This window comes from Cryptomeria japonica, chromosome 6 (genome assembly GCF_030272615.1).
Source record: "Cryptomeria japonica chromosome 6, Sugi_1.0, whole genome shotgun sequence".
Taxonomy (NCBI): domain Eukaryota; kingdom Viridiplantae; phylum Streptophyta; class Pinopsida; order Cupressales; family Cupressaceae; genus Cryptomeria; species Cryptomeria japonica.
Genome location: NC_081410.1, coordinates 380,740,384 through 380,747,422, shown reverse-complemented (window position 1 = coordinate 380,747,422; position 7,039 = coordinate 380,740,384).

Below are 7,039 nucleotides of genomic sequence, written 5' to 3'. Positions count from 1 at the left end.
ATGGATCTAATTAAGTACTAATAGACGCAACTGTAATGATAAGGACTTTTGAGTGAGATTATTATTACTCTTATAACATTTATTCGTTCTGCTTGTTAATAGGAATTATCATGATAGTATTTAATATCATTTAAGATATTGCTTGGAACGACTTGTTAAGATGTCTCAACTAGTTAAGCATTGGTTGTATGTAACTTTAGTGTTTTAAAAAAAAATTAAGTGTTTAAAAAAAAAATTTGTTGGTTGTGTTTTGCCCTCAAAGTTTGGGCATGACAATCTCCCTCTCCTCAACTTGGTTCTACTCATAAGGATACCCTAGTTCATGGTAATATTGTGGAAATCTCTTTCAAAGATCTCCCTCTCAAAGGTGAGACTTTAAAGAGTAATGTTGATCCTTCTCCAAGAGAGTTTATTCCCCATGTATATCCTTTGATAATAGAGGATGATATGACCTTTCCCACTAGTACTCTTCCTTCTAAAACATCAATGCCTACTTCTATTCTCTCTCCTAAAATTGGTCTTATCCATGATAACATTTTAGTGCAAGGAGAGACTATCAATAATTCTTCCAACAATCTTGTTCATTCTTCTTCTAAGGACACCTCTAATATTCCTAAACCATATTCAATCAATTTGATACATGTGAATGAAACACCTAATAAACCCCTCTTCACAGTTCAAGGTGTTTTTCCTTCTCAAAGTTCTCAACATAAGCCTATCTTAGTGGTTTAAGGTGGTTATGCTAATGATTCTTTTTGAACTCCTAAGAAACCTGTTATTACTATGCAAGGAGGTTATCCTACTAAGAGCCCTTATGAGTATGCTAAGAAAATAACTAGAGAGAGTTATCATACGGTTGCTCATACCTACTACACAAGAAACAATAGTCAACCTAATCTTCCTCCAGTTATCCCAACTTCTCTTCCTGGTCCTCAACCTATTCTTTCTTAAGCACCTCATATATAATAGACCCTTAGTAAGGAGTATGATCTCATTGAAAAACTTAAAGCTACTCCTGCTAAGATTTCTATTTGGGATTTGGTTCAAACTTCACCTATTTATCATGGTATGTTACAAGACGCTTTGAAAAAAATATATGTCCCACTTCCAGTGACACCTAATAACATGTCCGCTTTGATTGATCCTACAAACAAATCCAAATCTCAAATTGTATTCACACAAGATGAGTTATCTTCTCCTGATGTCCAACATCAATATGATCCTCTTATGATTGTGGTTATTATCAACAATAGTGCTATAAGATGAACCCTTGTGGACAATGGATTTGGCCTTAATGTTTGTGGTGTGGACTTATTAGATAAGATTCATGTGGATTGTTCTCTCATCGAACCTTCTTCTCTTACTATTCAAGGCTTTGATAATGTTTCTAAACAATGTCTAGGTGTCATAACCTTGCCTGTTAGGGTAGGTCCTATTGTGTTAACTACACCTATTCATGTTATGCCTGGTAATTTGACATATAACCTTCTATTAGGGAGACCTTGGATTCATAGAATGCAAGATTCCCTATCAACTTTGCATAGGCAAGTCTAATTCATTTATAAAAATACAATATACACCTCTTTTTCTGCCAGACCTCAAGAACCATTAAAATATGGATCTTCTTTTTCAACTACTTCCCATTCTTCTTCCAATCCTTCTACTTCTTCCAATACATCTATTTCCTTTAATGATGTTGTTCCTTCTAGTACTCCTGATTCTTCTATTCAATTAGAATCTCCTCCCAAGGATACCTTTTCTTCCAAAGAAGTGCTTGCAAATGATAATTGGGGATCTCTAGACTTTAACCATACATTTGTAGGAGAATATAGAGTATCATGGAAAGGATATAAGACTGAGAAGGATAAATCTAAGGAGGAACCTAAAGAGTAACCTACTTTGTCTAAACAACTAAGAAACCACTTTGTGGTTGCTTCTAATCCAAATTATTCTTCAAATCCTTCTTCTAATTCATATAGAACTAAGACCTATGGGACAAAACCATCTCTTTCTAATTTGGCATCCCTTTATGGTCCTATTTTTCACATTTTAGCTAAGAGTGGCTATGATGGCAATGGTTGTGGTGCAAATGAACAAGGAATTAAAGTTCCTTTAGAACATAATACACATGAAGCTTCATTTGGACTTTGATATAATCCTTCTAAGCCCATCAAATCATCTAAAAGAACATCTCTCAATGTGAATTCTATTTTTAGTAGTGATGATGACCTCACCTAAATTAATTCATCTCCTACTTCTTTCAACACTTATCCCCCTCATAAGGAAATCTTGGTGATGAACAAATCTCTTTATGAATCTCCTCAAGAGATTTATAATCCCACTTATTAGGCTTTATTTTCCACTCATTCTAAAATCCCTTCTTCTAGGAATAAGGCTCTAATGAATTATACTTATCCCTTTCCTAAGATTTCTCGTGTGTAAGAGAAGATGACTTAGTGGCCTATTATTCTCCTATAAACTTTTCTCTTTCTAAAGAATTTTTAACATTCATCATCTTATACATGTTTTTAATCTCACTTATAGTAGAGTATTTAACATGTCATATTCAAATACCTCATTCAATCTATCATGTCTTTAAATAACATTAATGGCTATTATGTTGCTCATCATTATGTGGCATTGGTATCTCACTTACTAGGGGCTCATTGTCATTCATTATGGTTAAATTTCACGTGCAATCATAATTTTGGAAGCAACATAATAGCCTATTTCTATCCCATCTCTTCTCCCTATATATATAGGAGACAAGAGTGATTTCAAACATATCTCCTTAAGATTAAAATTTACCCTTTGTGAAGTAGTGTTTTCTATAAGGATTTCTTATTGATTGTAGAGGTGTATTCATACTTGAATTCCTTCTCTCATATTGGAACAAGTATCCCTAATGGGTATCTTAATTACATATCCTTAATTGGGATCTCCTCCTAGGTAATGGAAGTCTTTGATCATTGATCAATTTTTTTTCTTCATTCAGTAGTATCTTTTATAATAAACCCTTCTATTTTGTGCACGTGCATATACCTGATGAGGATCTCTTGCCTTCTTTTAGAAGAGTTTTGTTATAAACAATCTCTCTTTGATGTAATCTCAATCGTCTTCTCTTTTCAAAACTCTTGCATTCATTCATTCTAGAATATGTTATATTTGTCTAAGACCAATCCTCTTGAAGGTAGATGTCTTTTGAACAAATATATCTTCTCCTCCAAGGATCTCCTTTACACTTATATAGAAAGATATCTCTTTTGAACTATCTTATCCTTTCTTTAAGAGTATTCCCTCTCTATCTTGGATTTATGACATTGTTGCATGATGGATATCTTCTTGGTGTCAAAGGTAGGTATCCTTGTTATACTTGCACAGACATGCATGAGGTTGAGTGGAACTAACAGTATTATCACTCTGCTCACTTACATGGATCACCTAGATAGACTCTGGGGGATAGTTTTCCATGTCCTTCTCTCCATGGATCACCTAGTTTTAGGGGCAAGATGTCCATGATTCATTTTCTCTTCTCATGATTCACGAAAGTGTGTATTCATGATTTCTATCTCTTCTTCCTTGTCTTTGCATTTGTTTCCATTTAAATCTTTCATATTATGTTAGATAGCTCTCAAATCCTCACACTCTTTGTTGTCTTGGAATTGAGGCTTAGTTCTCTTTCTTACCAAATTATTCTCCATTAAGTTTTGATCTTGTATCAAATCTTCTTGTAAGCATTTGTCATCAATCTTCTTTCACAATTCAATGTGGTAAACATGATACCCTGTTTCAACTCACTAAAATTAGCAAGCCAAAACAAGGGGGTATATAGCTACCCTCAAATTTTCATTACCTTCCTTAGTAAGAATTTAGGTGATTTTGTTGTTTTATCTAATATGTGGTTTTGTAGGGTGTGGATCCTAACTGTGTACTGTAGATACCGCTAGGGGCTTCATCTGACAACTTGTGGATATATCCTTTTTTTCATGAATGTTTACTTTTCTTTACTTTAGCTTGCATATTCATGTAGTGTCATATGACCACTAAAGTGGGGGCTAAATGTAGTTCCATAAATTGTACACCCTTGCTAGGGTGGTACAATTTCACACTTAGGTTATCACCCGCCTTAGTGTGTTTGCATCTTGCATTATTATTTCCCTTTAAGCATTTAATTAAATTTAAAGTCCTATTTCATAAATTCATACATCATTAAATTGGTCCCTTTACCCTAAGTGTGCCCCTTTTTTATTTTATTCCTCCAATAAATCATTTAATCATAAACCCTAATTATGTCCTATTTCGACCTTTAAGGCTCGATTTTGCATATAAAAACACCTCAAAATAAGCTGTAACTTTGGGATTTGCTCTAATATCATCATATCTATCTGCCCTAAAAATTTGGTGAAAAGTTGGTCAGACTATGGCGGGAGCGCACATGGTCCTCGACTTTTTTCCCAAAATTTTGGGAGAATAATTCTATGATATTATAATGCTTAACCCCAAAATATTGGTGGGAAATTCAATTCCTAGGTCAGCCTAAAGATGGAATTTATTAAAAAATAAGATCTAAGGTTTCATACATAAGAGCTCTCTTTCTTCATTTTGAAGGACTAAGAACTATCTATCTATTGGATCTAAGAATCTAAGAGCAGGTTTTTGGAGCATAAGGAGCCTTCTATGTAGTGAAAGAGAAGACTATGTGGAGTCTTCAACAACATTCAACAACAATCAACACAATTTCATCAAGTATTCATCATTAATGAGAAGCCTTGAAGACATTGAAGAGTAATAGGAGATCTAGTGGCAATATCTATCCCTTGGGGATTGGTATGATTTCATGTTAATTTCATGTCTTTGTATGAGATTATTTACATCAATTTGCATATTCAAATTCATGATTTAGATCATTTAGCATATTTGGTTTGAAGCATTATCATTTACTTCACATTTACATTTAGGGTTTACTCTCATGTGTAGGGTAGCTCTAGTTTCTTTCATTTTAGGATCTTGCATAGACATAAGGTTCTAGCACACACATTTTTAGTACATTATTGGCTATTTGTGGAGGTGGAAATCACCAACACAAGGGTTTGACTAAGGAAAAACCCCATATATCCACCCAAACCTTCCCTTTTCAATTGCAGGTGCAGAAACAAGCATCCAGAGGCAGTTTCAGCTCTGGAAAAGGCATCAGAACCACTCAAAAGTCTCAGAAGTGCAGAAAACTATCAAGGACAGGGGTATGGAACCCTAGTCATGCCCAAGATAGGGGCATGGTGCCTTGGTCCATCCACTTTGCAATGAAACTTGACAGGTTGCAGCTTCAGGATCTCAGATCTGCAGTTTCTTAGTTACAACTCTCTGTCAGTCCATCAGGGACAATGGTGTGACACCCTAGTCATGGTTAGTTTTGTTCAATTTGCAACATTAGGTACACATCCAGAATCCTCCCCCTTTCATGCTTTCTGTATCTCAGTTTCATATCTGTAAGTTTGTGCAATTCTGAGTTCATTTATGCTTCATTCTTTATCTCCTAATCTCTCAAACCCTAGTTTTTCTCATCATTATAAACAAGAGGAATAGAAACCCTAAGAGGTAATCCTTGGCTCTCTCTTTCTCATAAGAAGTAGCCAAAGTGAGCTATCTCCCTAGGCTCTTTCATATTCCCAATGTGTTGACAAAAGTAGGATTAGGTCCTAGTCACCCGATCTTGCTTTTCCCGCCACCGCAATTTAATTAGTAGATTGACTTAGAAGGAATTGAGACATGAATCAAATAAATAAACTTTTTGATTTATTTATTGATAGAAGAATAAAGCCATTAAATAAATAATAAACATTTATTTAATTACGTCTAGTCATTTTTAGGTGTATACATTTTTCCCCTCTTTAAGACAATGTTGGAACAACATTGTTTGAAAGAAAAATAAATCAAGTCTCAAATCGCCCATGACTGTGTGATATTAATGGTCTACCCGCTCAGGGTATTGATTGGTGATTTGTTTTGAAAATTTTGATGAAGCAAGCGATCTCATGAATTAGAATAATTTTGGATGAAGAAATGTGTGAAAAAGATTGTGCCAATGATATAAAATTTTTCCCTATCATTACATTACCATTACATCACCAATTAGGTTAAAGTAACTACATATAGCATTGGGAAGCCCACTTCCAACTGTCAGAATAGTGGTTCCCTACCACAACCACTATTTTGAACATGTTCATAGATTCTAGAGGTCGCTTGAGTATGGTCCCCCGATACATAACCTATACCCACTTCATACTTTTGAATTTAATGTGTTTTAGGTCAAAATTTGAATTTTTTAGGTGCTAAATTTTTTTTTGGATTTTTAAATTTTTTTTAGCACTTTCATCTTTTCTTTTAGCGCAAATGTTTGATTTTCTAGCACATATAATTATGTAGTTCATATGTTGTTTCTTTTATCATTTTTCCTTTGTTTTTTTGCACTTTTATTAGGTTAGCACATTCGATTATTATGTCAATGCATTTGATAAATCATTTAGTGCATACTCTAGTATAGCACATATACATTTTATTTTCACGCATTTGCAGGTTAATTTAGCACCTTTAAGATTTTAGCATATATGCACAATATTTATCGCATTTGATGTTTTGTTTAGTGCATATGGTGTTGTAGTGCTTTTGTGAATTGATATTGTGCTTTTTTCCATCTTAAATGCAATGCAATATTTTTCCTTACACATGAGAATTTATGTAGTCATCCTTTATGTAAGAAGACATATGCAAGGGAGAGATATAGTGTCTCATTCACACACAAGGAATACATTCAATACATGATCAACATTCATTTAAGATATCATATCCATAAGATAATTGCATTCACTAGGTTATGACTATAATGGAAATCGATATCAGATTCTCAATTAATCACTCAGTGATATACTATAACATACACCATTACTCGCAATGCATAGTAAATAACATGCAGGTGATTGGAATGCCCTTCATGATGCCATAAGACAGTTTAGTAATTGAAATACTGACACATCATAACATC